Genomic DNA, 19,629 nt, shown 5'->3' with positions numbered 1-19,629 from the left:
TTTTCATGTTGTGCGAATTACATTTATGTCAACTTTATAATTTAACACTGTATATGTCTCTTAGAAATGGAATATTATTTTGAGTATTTTTAACATAATCATTTTAAACAATCAACATGTCTCAAAATCAGTTTAACATTCTAAGAAAAGTTAAAGTGAATCTTCAAATAATCTTGAACTTTGACATACAAAATAATCAAATTTACTAAAATCAAATGTTTCTATTACAAATAATTTCAGTTAAAATAATTACTATTATATGTCAATGTCCTCGACATTTCTTACGAGTTATTGTAACTATTTTTTCATGTAATTTTTAATTAATTTGTATGTTATTTTTACATTACACTTAAAGTCACAATAACAAAAATAAATGTAAAGGAATTTGTCAATTATTTAACATTTTTAGTTTGTCAATAAATAACATACGACGAATGAGTTATTTCAACTTAAAATTTAGAGTGGACTTTGTTGGACATTAGAATGCATACGCACAAACATATTTATTTGTCAAATTCAGCGATTCGGCAAATGTTCGTTAAATTTTTAATTCGTTTCTATCGAAATAAATAAAAATATTTTTTATATAAATATGTAATGTATTTAAAATAATATATTTTTATTATAATATTTTATATTTACTTCTCTCTCTCTCTCAGTTTATTATTATATATGCCGAACGTTTAAGATTGCACAGTAAAAAATAAAATGTTAATTATAACATTTTATTTTTTACTGTGCAATCTTAAACGTTCGGCATATATAATAATAAACTGAGAGAGAGAGAGAAGTAAATATAAAATATTATAATAAAAATATATTATTTTAAATACATTACATATTTATATAAAAAATATTTTTATTTATTTCGATAGAAACGAATTAGAAATTTAACAAACATTTGCCGAATCGCTGAATTTGACAAATAAATATGTTTGTGCGTATGCATTCTAATAAAGCCCTAAATAAAAAAATACGCACATAAAAAGACAAGTACCGTAAGTATTTTTATATTATTTTTTATTATTATCGTAAGCGAAAAAATGCAAAAATCGTAAGCGTGCGATTCGTTATCGTTAATAATACGCGATGCGGGAACAGCCGTGTCGAGATTATTCGAGATACACATCGATCCCACGCATTTGAATAAAAACAGACGGATTTTCTCTCACATCGGTTGATGCGATCTGCGAGTGTCGAGCAAAAATAAAATCGCGCGGGACGGATCTTCGTCGTCCAACTTGTACGATTATGATCGAGATAACGTCGCGTCCTGAAGGAACGAAACTCGGGTTAGGTCCTAATCGCGAGGAGGTTCGGCGAACGCCGAAGACGAACCTGAGAGGTGCCGGGCGCGCCGACGTGGAACGTCGTGATTTATCGACCTAACGCGCGTACTGATTTATTATCTCAGGAATTGACCCCGGGACGCGATCCCGGGCTCCTCGCTGCCGATGAACGATGGCGCGTTTCCGTTAATGTCGGGAGCACACATGTTGTGCGAATTATTGCCACCTTCGCGATATGAAGCTGAAATTTGCACAAGTTACTCCTCGATGATTCTGTTAGACGAATCGTTCACGTGATAAACAAAGCGCCTATTGTCAAAAATGAAGCTTTACTAGACATTTTCTTTCTTGCATTATAAAGAAACTTATAAACAATTTGGGAGAGATATCATAATTTTATAATCTTAATGCATTTTATATATTTTGTATTAATTTAATATTAATTAAATTCGTTTATTTGCGAATATCAAGAACAATTTTAATAATTTCATGGCTAAATGATATTTAAAGTAACATTATTTTAATATTGATAGTGAAAAGATTAAAATATCGAAAATGAAAGATGATATAAGATCTTTTCATTTGAAACTCGCAGCATGACTACACAATATCTATTTGTACAATAACTGAATCATAATTCATTTCACAACATCATCTATATAAATCTAACCTCTATAATCATGCGCGAAACGAAGTCTTCTAATGTACTTTCACGAATCACTTAGGTTGAAACTCTGTTTACATGTTTCACTTTGAATGATTCATGCCGGATGATCTTTCAAAGAGAATGGCTGTAGAGGATGGCTCAACTTCCTTCGATTCAAGTGATTATTTTATGAAAACATCGTTTGCTCAATTTGTTTTTTTTTACATGTGCCATTGATTCTGTATAAATATTAAAGGTGGTCCGTGTTTATATCCAATTATAAAACACACGACACAAAATAATTTACAAAATGAAAAATTTACAAAATAATAAAAAACAAAAGATTTGCTTTTAAAATCGCGATATCGCGATATATATTTGTTTGTACATATTATCGTGCTAGATAATTAGTGGAATAATTTATGGAAATTTATGAAAAAATGATTATTGTTTATTTTAATCTTTAACATTGGATATCTTTGTAATAATGCGTCAAATAAATTTCGTTATATTTAGTGCAAACAAATTTAAATTGTCCAATTGATTTTTTAAAATCAAAATTCAAAAATAATATATTAATAACTATCATGTATTACATAAACAAAAAATTGATATTAAATAATACCTCATTTTTATCCAAATATCTTTTAATTTTTACTAATACTTTGAATACAAAATTTCTCAGTAATTAATTTTTTATATTTCATCATGTGATCTAATATCAAAGTAAAAATGTTATGCATTGTATATTTGTCTTTATATATTTATTATACTTGACCGACTATATAAGACTGTAGCTTATTTCGTCCTGTGGGTACAATAAACGCAAAATACAAATTTCTTTTCCTTGCAATATTAATTCGAAAAGATTCGGCTTGAGTTTGGTCGGGCGATATTACCGGCGTAGTTTCGGCATAGAAATTCCCTCATAAAAAGTAAGCATTACATCCAATTATCCAAAGTTTCGTCGTTAAGGATCTCAAAGGCACTTTCCGTCGCGAATACGACAAAGAAGTCAGCGGCGCACGTTCTGCATGGCTCGATAGATCCGTTGTATGTACTTTGTCTTAATCGCGGAGGCGCGTTCTTCACAGAAAATTAAGGAAAGGAGTTCGTCCTACGTCGACGCCGCCACCGACGACGACGACGACGACGACGACGAACGACGATGATGCCAACAGTGTCGGATAAGAAGCGAAGACACGAGTTAGAGGAAGAAAGAACCGGAGGAACGCCCTGACCCCAGGGATAATGAACAAAGCGAGAAAGTGAGGAGAGTAAAGAGACAAAGATTTCTAGCACAGAGGGATGAGGCAGTCTAAGGGACGAATCAAGAAGTCGAAAAAATAAAAAGCGAAGAAAAATAAGAGAAGAATAAAGAAAAGAAAAAAAGAGGTACACAGATAGATAAAAATGATTGTTAATACTTCAACATTTTTATAATCTTTTAAAAAAATTATATATATGTGTGCGTGTTAGTATAATATATAAATTGTATAAGGTTCATAAAAAGAAATCAGCAAAATTAAGCAGAAAAAATATGAAAACTTAGAGGAAAATATACAATGTTTTAGGAAAAATTCCTCGAAGAAAAAATACTATGTGATAAACGAATGTGGAATATATACTGACAAATAAATATGAATATTTTAAAACTATAATGCATTATTGATTAAATGTGTCAGAGCCAGATGTGCATTGAATAATAATGTATATAAAGTGTAGGTCACAGGCGGCGAATATACGAAAAATAAAACGGGGGCAAAGAGATATATAGCTTTTACTATATATCTCAAGACATGTACGCATAAATATAATAAATATTTTACAAAATAAATATCCAATTATAAGACACAGCTCGAAATAATCGATTTTTAAAAAGCTTTACAAAGCAATAAAAAACAAAATGACTGAACAAATATAAACTTAAGATTAAAGTAATAAAACAAGTCATTTGGCTTATCAATCGAAGAAACACATACACACGTCGTACAATATAAGAAACTGAATAAAGGAATACTAAGAGATCTAACAAGACGAGGAAAGATTGCAAGAAGAATGATGAGAGAGAGAGAAAGAGGGATATACTAGCTCTCTTCTCTCGTCTTTCAAACACGAGAAGATAATAAAGTTTGGAAAGCTCGAGGCGACTAGAAAGACAGGAGAAGAAGAGAATTTCTGTGGAAGAGAGTACGAAGGAGTACGAGAGGAGGAAAAGAAGAGACAACGCGAGAGAAGTTCCACGAGAGAGCTACGGGCGAGCAGGGGCCTCAGGAGAAAGAACAGAAGAGAGATAAGAGACAAAGAGACGGACACTGACAATGAGAAAACGAGTACGGTGAAAAAGGGGATAGAGACTCGGAGGTAAAGCGAGAGAAAGAGGGAGAGAGAAGGAAGGGAGGGAGGGGAGGGGAGGGGAGGGGGGAGGGGAGGGGGAAGAGGTATAGCAAGCGTTCGTATAGAAATACCGACAGCCATCCGAGAGAGGATATAAGGACATGCCGTTCGGGGCCGAATTCCGAGATATTCGACGAATTCGCTCGCGAAATCACAATGAAAGCCTCTCGTCCTGCTGTACGCGAGGAACCCGTTGGCGGCCGCCGGCCTCCCCGAGAAAGCGAGCCGAGCGACGTCCTTTAAACTCCGCCGTCGCGGTAACTCCTTCGGAGCACGCCAATATTGACTTCCGCTGTATTACGCCGGGGTAATCGGAATTCGAATGTGACGTACATTTTCCGACGGCACCGGGAGCGCCTGGAATTTCGTGTCATTGAATTTCGTCGTGTCGCGCGCACAGTCTGGTGAATAAAATTTATATTTGTCGCGAATGTAGCATATATTATTTGTCAGTGTATATAGACGGCACTTGTATCTAATATTCCCCCGCTTTTATTTTTCATTCGTCGCAAACTATCTGAGCGACTCTCGCAATTGATTCTTCAGAAATATCTATGCCGAAGATCAACGACCGCTTTTCTTAAATTTTAAATGTTACATGTCCAATATATTTCCGCAGAGATAATATATCGAGTGCCAAGTCCTCTCTATTGCTTATGTATCATGTGATATAATAATTATATAATTGTTATATAATAATTATATAACAATTATATAATTATTATATAACTATTATACAATAATATAACTATTGTATAATAATTATATAATTATTGTATAACTATTATACAATAATATGACTATTGTATAATAATTATATAATTATTATATAACTATTATACAATAATATAACTATTATATAATAATTATATACCTATTATACAATAATATAACTATTATATAATAATTATATAACTATTATATAATAATATAACTATTATATAATATAACTATATAATATAACTATTATATAATATAACTTTATAAACTATTATATAATATAACTATTATATAATATTATATAATATAACTATATAATATAACTATTATATAATTTATATAATAATTATATAACAATTATATAACTATTACAATTATAATTTGTTTGATGTGTTTTCCTTATTTTCGGCAATTTTAAGAAATGCCGACATATCTATTTGGAAATTTTTCCGAATTAGATGAAGAACAAATTCAGATAGAGGCGACAAATCTCGCGTGATCCGCGGCAAATGTTTCAACTCGCGTCAACTCGAGTTCCTCGAAGCTGCTTCTGAGTACGTCGCCGTCTTATCGGATACGTGACCCACTCGTTTGACACGAGATAACTTCCGCGGCTGATGATAACGCGTGCGCATCAGCAAGCTGCATAGGAACAAGCGGCTACGTGAACGCAATCCGCGATTAAGATGGCATACATCGTTTGATCATTACGCGCCGACCTAAGGAAAATTCTGAATCCTGGCGCATAGCGTCCTTCGCATTTCATATCGGGATTTATTCCAAACACGCACGGGTCATATATTGGAGAACGATTCGAAACGTTTCCGGGCCGAGAGTAAAGTCCGCTGGACTGGCGATTTTTCTATCTACTATTGGCAAATCGAGAATTCATACTTGAAGACTTGGAGAGCGACTCGAGCATGAGAATTTCGCTTATGCAAAAGAGACAATAAGGATCGCTAGAATTCTAACCGTATGAGAAGTTTTGGTCGCTAAAAATATATTTTTGTAATCTAAGAAGATATTGAGCTTTGTTTCGCGATAAGTAATTTAAATGTATGATAAATTTCGACAATTTACAGACAGGATATGCTTCGGAAATGATTATTGGCAACAGAAAAATAAACAAAAGACCGGATGAAAGTAATAATATGAGTAACAATATGAATTAAACTTGAAAAAGAGAGACAGAAAAAATGGATAAAAGAAGCAAAAATAAAATAAGATTGTGATATTTGGATTTTTCCAGCAATTTTTATTAGAATTCAGTAGCTACGTAGCGCGTATTGTAAGTCTCATTAAATTCAACGATGATCGATATATTAAATGCATTAGTTTTCTTTAGTCCAGTTTTCTGTTTATACATTGAGCATCGATAACCGATAATCATGAAACTGACAATTCTCTCATCATCTTTTTATATAACCGTTAAAAATCCTCTTTCACGTTTCTATTATATGATAAAAAATAGTTACATTACATCAAATTACGTGTAAAAATATTAAATTGAAATCATTTTTAGAAATTTTAGATTTTTTATTCAGAAAACATCTGACAATATTAATAAAGTTATTCCATTTTAGTAAAATATTGGCTATTCCAGTAAAAGATATAGCGGAAGATACTGAAAATAATCTTTTCAATGTGTATATTTAAATAGAAATACCCCATGTATGTCTAAGAAAAGTTCATTTTCGACATTCGTGGAATCACATCCCTTTTGAAATGAACGATTCAATCGAATTAAGGAGAGAAATATTCGCAGAGTTCTCTCTTATAGCACAATCTAAATGTATCTTTCCGCTGCTCGCGGATGAAACGAGCTGTATGACGAGCGCGCGCACGGTAATGATGCAACCGGGCATGGCGCCCTTATGGCAAACGTGGCGCACGAGAAGAAACGAACGAGGCATGGCCTCGTGCACGAGGAGCCTCTCCTCGAATACGGCCCGAGTCTACAGGGTGTTCTGGGTGTTTTTGCCCTCGGTTCCGCGTTCTTCGACAAATCGATTTCTCTCGGCGATTCTACTTCTCGCGCGTCATGATTTTTGACTGCAACCATTACACATTTTGTAGATAATACAAAAGCATGTTATTTTAGAGCATTTTGCAACAAATCGGGAATACAGAGGAATAATAAAAGAATGAATCAATGTTTAGGAGACAGGAAGAGGAAATCAGTTGGATGGAGAAAATTCTAAGGTTAAAAAAAGAGAATAAAACCAAAGAAATTATCAAAGACAATCTAGAAGTAATTGAAATTATTTAGGATAAGAAATAATATTGTATAAGTTCAGCATATTTTTATATAAAATATTATTATAAAGTTTGCAACGTATATTTTATGTAAAACTCCTTTCAATGCCGAAAAGTAAGAAATAAATAAATCTATCTATCTACAAGCATGTTATCTTGCAACTTTAAAAATAAAAAAAAAATAAAAAATTCTAAAAATTGTAAAAGTAATCAAAATTAATTCCTGCCATCCCGTAGTTTACCGTCGAATTTTCGAAAAAAGTTGCTCGGAAAATCTATTTACCAATATCGCAAAAATCAATTAAACAACATTTCGAAAATATTAATATCTTAACGACATATGTGTGTAATTAAATTAATATGTAAATTATTTTGTATTACTACTGAAAATTATTATTTAATGCTCTATAATAAGAATTTTCAAACTTCATTTTATAATTGTTTCTAATTAAAAAATTATTTTGATACCTTAAATGTTAAACAAGATTATTTAATAATTATTTTTATAATCGCCCTTTATTAATTTCTAATAAATCATTTGTTATATAATAGTTATATAATAGTTATATATAATTATATAGTAGTTATATAACAGTTATATATTGTTACATCATTTGTTATATGCACATTTAGATTTACACAAATCTTTCACCTATCGTCTATTGTTTTGGTACGCGATTACACTTTAAAGTTTCAAGAAATGTGCATTGAAAAAATTCTGTGTCCTTGTCCATAAGTTTTAAGTTCACTATGCTTGCAGTGTTAAAGGGGAAAGGCGACGAGGAAACCCAAGGGACACCGTGTATATACATGTAGACGTGTATACACGTCGAGTCCTAGATTCTTGCTTTCGTATCCGTGAGAGAGGAGAGAAGGAGCAAACCCGAGGCTCGCCAGTCCCACGGGGCCTCGGTGTCCTCAGTTATCTCGGCCGGGCGGCGTGATGGGTAGAAGGGGGAGGCAAAGACGCGGGGCCTTACCTCCGTGCGCGATCCTCTTCTCGGTCCCCTTTCTCTCTCGCGGCCAGTCCTTTCGAATCCATCCGCCTGTCTGCCTCGTCTCTGTCCTTTTCCACGGAACGCCAACGCCGCCAACGTGATCGTTCCCTCTCTCTCTTTCTTTCTGCCCTTCTCTTTTTCTCTCTTTCTTCCTGTTTCTTACATTTAATTCCGCCTCATCTGCTGGTGATCTCTACCTCTTCGTCACGACCGCGAGAGCTCACCTCTGGACTTTCGTAAAATATGTATCCGCGTCTCGCTGATAATGAGAGGAGAACTCGCGAGCGAGCAGGTTGAGCTCTCGACTCGGATCTCGCGACTTCTTCTCCGGAACCGAGTGATTTCCTCGTTGCTCTCGCCCCCCCTTGATTTACGTTTGTCGATGATTTACGTTGGTATCGTGTCGATTAATAAGCGTGGCGTACACGATGTAAAGTTCCAAGTGCAAATCGCATTAGCAAACGCTACAATGATGTAAAAACACGAAAGAAATTTCGGAGAGTCCTTCCCCGATATCAATTAAATTTGAGAAAAAAATACGATCTTCTCTTCAATAAATAAAAATGTTTACAATCTTAATGTCATTTAAATATTATTGAATATTAAATATTATTAATATTTAATAAAATTTAAATGACATTGAGACATTAAGGTATCATTTTATATTTTATATCTAATCTCTTGAAGTGAACACTATTGTATTATTATCATTATATCTAACATTGTTTTTTTAAATCTTTTTATTTTTTTTCTTTCTCTTTTAAATTTTTAAATTTTGAAAAATAGCTAAATATCTAACATTGTTTTTTTAAATCTTTCTATTTTTTTCTCTCTTTTAAATTTTTAAATTTTGAAAAATAGCATCTTTAAATTATAATTGTTGGAAATGTGCTAGTAAGATTGCAAACAAGTCATATACCAGAAAATAATTTTTATAGTTATTTATAGAAATAAAAAACACAACGGAAATAGTAAATAAAAATAAATAAATAATAAATATAATAAATAATATAATCTATTGAAATTATTATATATGGATTTAAAAAAAAATTATTATATATGTATTATTATATATGGAAATTATTATATGTATATGAATTTCCCTCGTGTTAAAGTATTATAAACATTTCATTCGTTGCCACGGTGTGCTAGCCTTTGATCCTAATTAAACATATAACGCGTCTTTACCGATGAAGGGATTAAACAAACTCGAGTGCCAACGCGTTCCAGAAACAATCCACCCCTCCAAACAAATACACGATGTAATCCGGCAACCCTTCCGCGCCTGTTATTTCAGATATCTCTTTTCCCAGGTCTGAATAATCTTGGCCACATTTTTTTCTCGCGCGATCGGATTATAGTAGGTCGTATTTCAAAAGGGATTCGCTTAGTGTTTGGTGTTGAAATAAGCATATTTGTCAGATTTATAATGTCGAGGAAATTATAATAAAGCAACAATAGTTAATTGTCATTTAATATATTTCACATTTTAATTTTCTCAAAATGCGAATGCAAGATAGATGTGTGTGTTATACGAATAAATTGCAAAGCTCTTCTACGTATCTCGATGGAAATAGAAAAAAATAATACAGGTTAAGAGAATAATATATAACACAATTACTATTAATATCAAGATGTCGGTTTCGTTTGCAAATTTTTCGCACTATAAAATAATATAATAAAAAATTTTTTTTTTGAATTTAAAAAAATTTTATAATTCTAAAATAATCTCCATAAGTGACAGAAAGACGATCGCAGAGTCGTTATCCTCCGATAACGCTGCGAAATCGCTCTTTTTCGAATCGGGGACCGGAAAAGGCACGGAGAAAAAGAAGGAACGACCGACCTCGTTCCTCGTTCCTCACCACCCCCATCATATACCGGTGAAATTGCCCGCGGAAGGCCGACCCGTAGACTTTTTGAGGTTAACCGCGCCGCCTGTTAATGGTCAGAGCCACGAAAGCCGGCCGTATTTTAAAGTCGGCAGCGGACTCTTTTTGCGGCGTCGATTAACTTCAACCAGAGTGCCGAAACGAAGACGCGGAAACACGAGAAAAAAAGGAGGCTCTGTTTTATTCATTCCTCGAGAGGACCAACAGGCTGGATAATTCAAGGATCTCTATATTCACGCAAATTTATATCGCTGTTGTAAAGTTACGTAAGACAAAAATATAGGAGAGAGTTTGTAAAGGTGTTATAGGTTTGTATGTGAAATAATACCGGTACATACAGGGAAAATAAGAATTTATGCACAGCAGGAAGTTATATCTCTACTGAACTATTCTTTTATTATCTTAGATTTCCTTGACTACTTTGGAGTCGACCTTTTTTCAAGTTTAATTTATGAATTATTAAATTAGCCAAATAGTCCTAAGTTCAATATGTGATAAAAATAATCATAATATGTGATAAAAATAATCAAATAGTCCTAAGTTCAATATGTGATAAAAATAATCAGCATTTAATAAATAAATTTATATATTTAAAAGACGATCGATATTCGGATGATTTTTCGAAAATATCGATTCTTTTTCGATTGGCTCTCATCTCGCAGATTCTTGCGGTGCGAGAGGAAGTTCATTGAAGGGCGCGATGATGGAAGTGCGATGATAATGCGATATTTCATCATCGCGAATGTGGACGAGTCAAATGGAGTCACCGACCTCCCGCGTCGAAAGTATCGAATGATTTCCTAGTGCGGCTCCCGATTATTAAATGTCGAACGCGAAGGAACGAACGATCGATCGCGTGACGAGGCGGAAAAGAATCGAGCGCTCGCGATCGCGCTATCTAGATGAAGTTCATTAGAACGAAGTCGAACACGTCGTTTATGTTATGGACATCATCTGTCTGTCCGAGCATAAACACAGCCTGGAGAAAATTCTGTTCCACTTTCGGAAGAAGTGGACTAATTATCATCGATGCCGAGATCGTTTAGCACAAATAATTGTTATTTCTAGTGTTATTTTATATTTTATATAGACTTTAGTTAGACTAACATTGATATTTAATAATAAAATATGTAAAATATGTAGAATACTATTAAAGGGAAAGAGAGAGTGCTTTGATACAAAAATATTTATTATACGTATCTTTATGGATTGAAATAATAACAAGAAAAAAAAAAAGAAAATTAATTACAAATTAAAATATATTTTTATATCATGTCATTTTAATGTGTTTATAATTTATTCTCTCGATCGCATTCAATAGTGATTATTATTATTAATATTTTTACCATATTATTTATTATTATTAATTTTTAATCACTATTATTATAATATTAAAATTTTAATGATATTGCTAATATGTATATATTTTATTTTCCATTAAATATTATCTTTTATTATTAATATAAAATATATGCACTAAATTCACTAATTTTTGATGTATCGATTGCACGCGAAATAACAAAAAGCGAAATGCGTATTGTACTTCTTGAATAAGGTATAAGAATGATTACGTGAACGATTACTGCTGTTACACGATATAAATCCGCGTAGTACGACTATATATAACCAATTGAATACAAGTGAATTACAGTAAATTACTAGCCAAGGTACTTCATTAAGCGTAATATCATTATCGAGGCACTGAACTGTGCGGGAAAATGGTGCGCGAAAGTGATGTTGTATACCGCGTAACGTTATACTTTTCGTAAATCATATACTTATGCGGTCTACCTTAGTGAAGAACATCATGGTATCATCGACAAACAACAAACGCACGGTTGATGACGTTAAATCGCATATACAATCGCATGGCGGATTATGTGTCCGGATATTTGACCCTGAATGACACGCAATACGCATCTAAATTTTAATAAAATCGCACAGTAAAATGATATGCCAGAATATGCCAAATAACATTTCTTTTATGACAATATGCTCCGCTATTCCTTATCGCAAAATATATAATTTCAATAAATTGGAGGGAAAAGTGACTAAATATCAACTATCTCTCTTAAAATATAAAGAAACATTTATTCTTAAGAAATATATATTTCTCTATAATTTAAAAATAGGAGAGCATAAATATCATTATGGATAATTCAAAAGATAGTGTTAAATAGAAATTTTAGCGCGCAAAATTAAGATACTAATAAAAATTAAGTAAATTATTGATTAATTTTTTAAAATCTAATACTAATCTCTTACTTGTTATTTTTAATTATTTTAAATGTACGAATTGTAGGGGAAATTTATAGCAATTTATGCATGGAAATCAATGTATTATTGAAATTTATAACAATTACACATGAAAATAAATGTATTATTAAAATTATTACGCGAAAATTATTAATAATTTAATAATATTATCATTATTATCATTATGTGACTATAAAAATTTACTATATGATTACTATTATTATTATTTGAGAATTATTATTTAATGAAATAAATATGACGTAAAACGATTTTTGGTATTAATGATGCTCTCCTCGAAGTTTAACAATATTAAATATTTTTGAAAACTGTGCTTATACGTTAAAAGCTATAACTGAAATAAATTTGTAAAATTATGTACATCTTAACGAGCACTGCGATAAGTATCATACGCTGAACATGGTTTACGACAAGATAAGTAGGAAGAGTATATTTCATTCTATGAGCACGAAAGGGTTAACTCTGAAGACTAGAAAACACTTCATTTGCGTGAAGACAGGAAAAGGAATCTGACACAATTTGCATATATTATAATGATAAATTCGCGTTTACCGTGCCAGCGAAGAGTGACAGCAAAAACTAGAAGAATTCAGATACCTATTTATATGGAATTTTATAAATAGGTAAATTATTCTATATCAATTTTTTGATTTGTATCTTTTATCATTGTATTTGAAATTACTAGTATTTTATTATAGATTATATTATTCAGATTTAAAATCCACACTAAAAATTATTAATTTATTATACAATTTATTATACCTAATCAAAAAGACAAATAAAGTTTATTTAAATTTCTATAAATAAATCTCTCAGATTATATATTATATAAATAATGATTTCACCTAACTTAAGAAAAAATAATTTTAATAATTTGTTTTGAATGAGGCAAATCAAATTATAAAAACATTATAAATTAAAAAGCATTTTTTATATTAATTATTTATATTAATTTACAAATTTATTTTGATTTATTACGTATTGACTCAACTCACAGAAAAAAAAGTTTTATATTTTTAACGATTTATATATTTTTTCTTAAATAAAATAATATAAAATAATTGTATGCATATATAAATTATAGTATGTACATAAAAGTTATTATTGAAATATTATTAAACTAATTTAGAAATTTTATAAATTACTATTATAATACAAATTCAAGAAAATTATATTCGGATAAAGATACTCAAAGCTTTTGAAGAGGATTAAAGATTTCAAAATTTTGAACTGTATGATTGACATGTCACAATTATAAAAATTAAGATAAGAAGTTTATCTATCATGCGATTTAATCAACTTTCATATTTCTAAATAAAGATCCATAAATGTATAAAAACAAGATAAGCATGATATTGCAATAACTGTCAATATCTTAATGATAACAAAATTACTATTGCGTATACTATTATAAAAAAAAACATAGTCACTGTTAATTTAGTAACCATAATAAAGTGTCGTTTAACAATAATTATTAATATTATTAATCAAATAAACTACAAAAGGCTATTAATTTTATCTTTGGAAAACTATTACACACTTTGTTCTCGCATCATCTTTATAATTATATCGATATAATGCCTCAAAATAGACAAGGATAAATGATGATCGCGAGGGAGCTCCGATGTGCGTTGTTATATCAGCTTTAAACTAGGTGCGGATGAAATTGATACCTTCTTAGATAGGCAAGGAAAAAAAGATACATTCAACTCACCTAAACCGTAGCGTTGCAAAACCGACGAGCGATCCTCTTCTCGACACCGCGCCGAATCTCCGAGGGCGACGTTCGTAAAGGGTACGGGTGGGGGGGCAAAGTCGGTCCTGCACGCGCCCCCCCCGACGTCACTCGGGATCCGCCGTTCTCGACACGTTCCTCGTGTTTCCGAGTAACGAATACACACTCACATACAGCCGGCGGGCTCGCTATTATATCGTTATTCCGGGTCGTCTCGTGACTCTCCGATCACGCCGCACATTCGCGATCCCGGCGCACTCGATCTCTCTAATAGCGCACTAATATAGCGAAGCACTTGATCACTAGGAGCCCGACGACGTTACGGAGACCTCGGCATCACAACTTCGTCAATCTTATCTTACAGCTGCTTTTTCCTTCCTCCCGAAACAATCCACGCACACGCGTAGATATACCTGTCCTCGCTCGCTGTCTATCTCGCTCGCACCCACGGGCTAATTTTCAATCGTGCAGAATCATTGTTCGATTCTCCTCGGTCGCGGTCCGCTCGTCCCTTGTGTGCGCTACGGGGAGGGGCGGGTGGCGAAGGTGACGCGCGAAACGATATTCCGGCGCGATGACAGGTGACGCCGCTTTGACATCTGAGGAAATGCATGCACGTTCGCGATCGATCGGAGAGAACGGCGTCGTTTTTTTTTTCGACGGGCCGATCGAATCGCGAACGACGTCACTAGCCGGCCGGCCGGCCGGCATGCGTGCGTGCGTGCGTGTCGTGGAACTGCGGGGAGCCAGTATGGCGCCGAGCTTCTTTCGCACTCTTCCCCTCCCCCCCTCAGTCACTCTCACTCTCTCTCTCTCTCGCTTCGTTCCGACTTACTCGCTCGCTCCGTCACATTCGCACATGCATTCCTCCCTTTCTCGCTCGTCGATTCGCTCCGTCTCTCTCTTTCCTTCACTCGCCCTCGCTCGCTTTCTTCCCTTTCTCTCTCGTTCACTGACACGTCCCATCATTCCAGACTCTCCTCCTTTTTCGCTCGCCATGCTCGCATGTCCGACGATGAGTGTCGTTCCTTCAACGTCGTCTCTCGCAACCTCCTTCATTCGACGCTCCTTCCTCGCGCGACTTCACGTCACCCACGCGCGTATGTGTGTACCTGTCAAACGCGACGTCGCTCGCGCTTGAGAATCCGAGCCAGCCGCGGACGAGAGCCACTCGCGTGTTTTCGTAGAACCGGCGAGACGGTTTGGAAATCTAATCACCGCTTAATTACCTATTCGCGATATCGCACGAAATTTTTAACCGTCAACGTCACGAGCGAAGTGAAACGACCGCGAGGAATGTCGCAGCATGCGCGACACGCGACGTTAACGTTCGATTCGAATCGCTAACGAGTGAAGTTGGCGCTTACAATTAGCCAACTGCGTGCTTGCCTAGTCCCTTGCGAGAGAAGTTCGCCGCGAAAAGCGCGCGAATCGTTCGCCGCGTTTGAAACTCGCGCTCGTTATCGGCGAAACTCCGGAAAACCGAATCAAACCAACAATCCGTGATATTATTCGAATTACTAGCGTACACACTTTGAGATACGTCAACTACCATCGCATGCAAATACGCAGCGATCTGGAACCTCACATTTCAAGCATGCAAAATCGCAACTCTGTCGCACTATTCACGCACAAGGAGAGAAAGAGAGAGAAAGACTCGCGATAAAATTAAAAACTAATACGCCCCTCTCTTTGATCATCGCGCCAAAAAAAATCGCCTGTCAAAAGAAACGTCAAACGGGACGCGAAATGGAAATCAATCCTCTCCTCTCGACGTATCCTTCGACACGCGCGAAATTCAAGGTAGCGAGCGAAGCGATCGACTCTCGAATTAAAATCCAATTGTGCCAACGGTGGAGAAAAAAAAAAATATCGCGGTAGACATATTCTAGCGGCGCGGCGCGCTTTCCTCGGACTTGGACTTTAGCACGCGCTCTCCCCGGGGGGGGGGAGGAGAAGGGAGAGGAGTCGCGAGCCTTCGCGAATGCTCGGCGAGGGCGAGGGCGGCACGGAATGTGCGAGGGGCGCATCCATTGCGGCACGCACTGGCCCCGGCGTGCGTATCCTACGCGGCCGTTCCTCGGCGCTAAAATGGCGATCGAAGTGACAGCTCTCGCCGCCGTCGCCTCTCCCTCGTACGCCACCTCCTTCTCCTCTTCCTCCTCCTCCTCCTTCACCACCACCGTCTTCTCCGTCACCGGCGAAGCTCGGCTCGACGAGACTTTACGCGCCGTACGACCGGTAGGCGCGTCCTCTCCCTTTTCGTTACGATAACAACCGGAGCAGATATTTATTTAGCTTCTTAGAACCTTGCATCGCGCTCCGTTCTTTTCTTTCGACTCGCTCTCTCTCTCTCTCTGTCTCACATTTACACACTCTTCGCTCGCATTAATTCTATTTCTCGTTTTTTTCTCGCTCTCTCGACACGCGACGCGAGAGAGAGGAGGGGAGGCTGTTTATTCCTTTCCTCAGGGCTGGGCTTTTACCGAACGGCGATACACCGCCTTGACGGCCACGGGATGACGGTAGCGATAAACACGACGACGAAGACGACAGCGGCGGCGGCGGTACCCGATGGCGGCCCTCTCTCTCTCTCTCTCTCCCTCTCTCTCGAAGGAATCTCTCTTTCTATCTCTCCTCGATCCCGGACGACGCCTAACACCACCACCTCCACCACCACCACCACCACCACGATGCCACCTACGATAGCAGTGGCTGCCCGGACTCACGGGACTCGACTGGGCTTCGCCAGGCCGCGATACGCCCCTCACCCCCGCCGGCTCCCCGTCGCGCTTGCGCGGACCGGCTATCGCCTCTACCTACCCCCTTCGCGCTCTATGGCGGTTCTACTAGCCGTTCCGCGCGCCTCGATCCACCCCCAGCGCAGTTGTACTAACCGTGCGACGTGCCACGAATCCCCGCGGAGCTCCCACGCCCGCGGGACGTCCAATCGCGCGATCCGCCGGTGACAGGGATGTATCTCGTAAAAAGGCTAGAAGGCTTGTATACGGGATGTTTCCCAGTCAAGACCGATGACGATGGAAAAGGGAGAAAGCTGATACAAATTACAAAGGCCTTGCGATCCGGAAGATAGCTGGAGATGTATATGTATATGTCGCATGTCTTTCTCTCTCCTATTAATATCACACAGTATTCAATTTTGTTGTTATTCATTGTAAAAAAACACCTTGAAATTAGAGTCGAATGATTTTCTACATATTTTATAGAAATAAATTTTGTATAAAGTTGGCTTGAATAGTAACAATGTAAAGAAAAAATATAAATGTTGTATAAATGCATATTCGTACATTGTACAAAAAATTTGGTTCAATATTCTTCTTCGATTTTCTTGTGTGTACACTACTTTCTACAACTATTAATGTATATATATTCAGAATGTTACCACTTTTGTATCAATTAATTAATTTCTTGATTAATTTTTCCTCAACTGAATACCAGAAACCTTGATCTATTATCGTAATTTTCCAATATTCTCAGCATTTACAATTAAGCTCCTAAAGTTTCTAAAAATTCCATCAATTATAAGAATAAATGATTATTATCTTTGCACTCCTAAGATTTAATTCACGAGAGAGATCAATCTCAGATGTAATCTTATTCCAAGTGATTAATTATCGAATAACTATCATTGATTGGATTTTCGTTTCAAATTTCTTAAATATTCGAGGAGTCGTAACGACGGGAGACACCCGTTATAAAGTCGCGGCGATAAATGACTGCACGCGCGGGATGACACGCGTTAAAGCGCAATGATGAGGACGTGAACGAGGCGGGAGGGGAAACGGGCGCGCGTATGCAAATGCGTGCATTGCTCGACGTTCGACCTCTTACACGAGTAGGTACGCGAAAGAGGAAGATGAAAGAAACGAGAAACGCGCGCAGAAAGGAGAGAAGGATAATTCGCGAAGGAGGGAATCGCGTCGATCGTTTCGCGAAGGTATTCTCCTATGGAGAAGAGAGTCGATCGCGTACAAATTTTTTCGCATCCCTTTGAAGTCGGCCGCTAAAACTCGACGAAGCTACTAACCGAGCCGCGAATATCGCCTGCAAAACAGGCCCCACCTTGCTTTACCGATTGAACACCTTATGGGCATTCTTCTCCTAAGCAATCGAAGGGAAGATTTACATTTGCAAAAGTCAAATACTTGAATTTAATATATTTTCGTGTCTCTCAGATATACGTATGTCAAGTATGCTTGCCAGACGACAGTTAGATGTAAGAAAATTTATGCACGGGAAAGCACAGTACGCTTTTAAGCCTCTCCTTACATTCTTCTAAGTGAGATGTATATTTTCTAGGAAATTAGTTTCCGAGTAACACACAGTTTTGAAAATTTCAATTTCAATAAAATTTTTAATACGCGTGTTTTAATTCTTTATATGTATTATTCAAATTGTCGATTCAAATCTTTCGAGAGCACAATTTTTAAAATAGGTCAAAGCTATCACTAAAAAAAAGACTTATATTGGTTATAATAATATAAACTTGATAAATGTTACCCACCGCTGTGGTGAAATAGTTTCAACTAAACGTATAGATGATTAAAACGAAATAATTTGGTTAATGTTAACAAATAATTTTAGCGAAACTTAATACGGTTTGATTAATATTAACAGTTTGATGATTTACCAAGTAATGATAAATATTACTAAACGATTTGATAAATATAAACAGATTGTTTATTAATAATTATTGAAGTATAACAAATCAATTTGCAAATATAAGTAAATTATTTAATAATAGTTACCAAATTATAAAATCATATAATAATTATAAAGAGATGATTTAGTAAATATTAGCAAATTACTTAATGATAGTTATTACACTATATATTACATATATAAATTCTTATGAAATTTGTTCTTGTAATATTTTTTCTATGAAAGATTTTATTATAGGATATTAAATAATTAAATAAATTAGTTTTAATGAAATGTGAAATAACTGTGATATAATATGTAATATTATTTCAATATAAAATATTCAATGAGATTTACAATTATATCACATTTCGTTAAAATTAATTTATTTTATTATTTAATATTCTATAATAAAATATTTTACACAAAATATTACAAAAAAAAATTTTATAAGAATTTATATATGTTTCGTACTTTCTCTTTCTCCCTTTCTCTTTGGAAGAGATATAAAAACTAGAGGGAAAAAATGAATTTCAAAGTATATTATAATACTCTGTTTGACAGACGCGAATAGAAAACCGCAAGAAAGCATGCGAATAAAATAATAATACAGATATCTATCGAAAGTTACATCGGCAGAGAGTATATCGATGATGAATCGGTTTTTCAGCCAGAGTCAATTAACCTTTGTTTGATCTAAATTTGATTGAGTTAGTAGATTCACAGCTCGCCACTTACAGCTTGGCAACTCGCGCGCGCG

General features: G+C 35.3%; 1 protein-coding gene across 3 annotated transcripts in view; it reads right to left on the bottom strand.

Annotated features, from left to right (window-relative positions):
• Nucleotides 1–16,959, bottom strand: part of Plexa (plexin A) — a 275,026-nt gene extending 258,067 nt beyond the window's left edge. Inside the window, exons 1-2 of one of the 3 annotated variants that reach the window (XM_083099119.1) lie at nucleotides 16,912–16,959; nucleotides 14,187–14,806 (exon numbers count right to left, since the gene is read on the bottom strand). The gene's annotated coding sequence lies outside the window, so the exon portion shown is untranslated. Of the gene's footprint in view, nucleotides 1–14,186; nucleotides 16,887–16,911 lie in introns of those variants that run through there. The other 2 variants (XM_083099118.1, XM_083099117.1) reach the window with 2 other exon arrangements.
• Between the last annotated feature and the right edge of the window lie 2,670 nt (nucleotides 16,960–19,629).

This window comes from Camponotus vicinus, unplaced genomic scaffold (genome assembly GCF_025532165.1).
Source record: "Camponotus vicinus isolate PSW18456_S1 unplaced genomic scaffold, iyCamVici1.0 SCAF_5, whole genome shotgun sequence".
NCBI classification, from domain to species: Eukaryota; Metazoa; Arthropoda; class Insecta; order Hymenoptera; family Formicidae; genus Camponotus; species Camponotus vicinus.
This window is presented reverse-complemented; position numbering and strand designations above follow the sequence as displayed.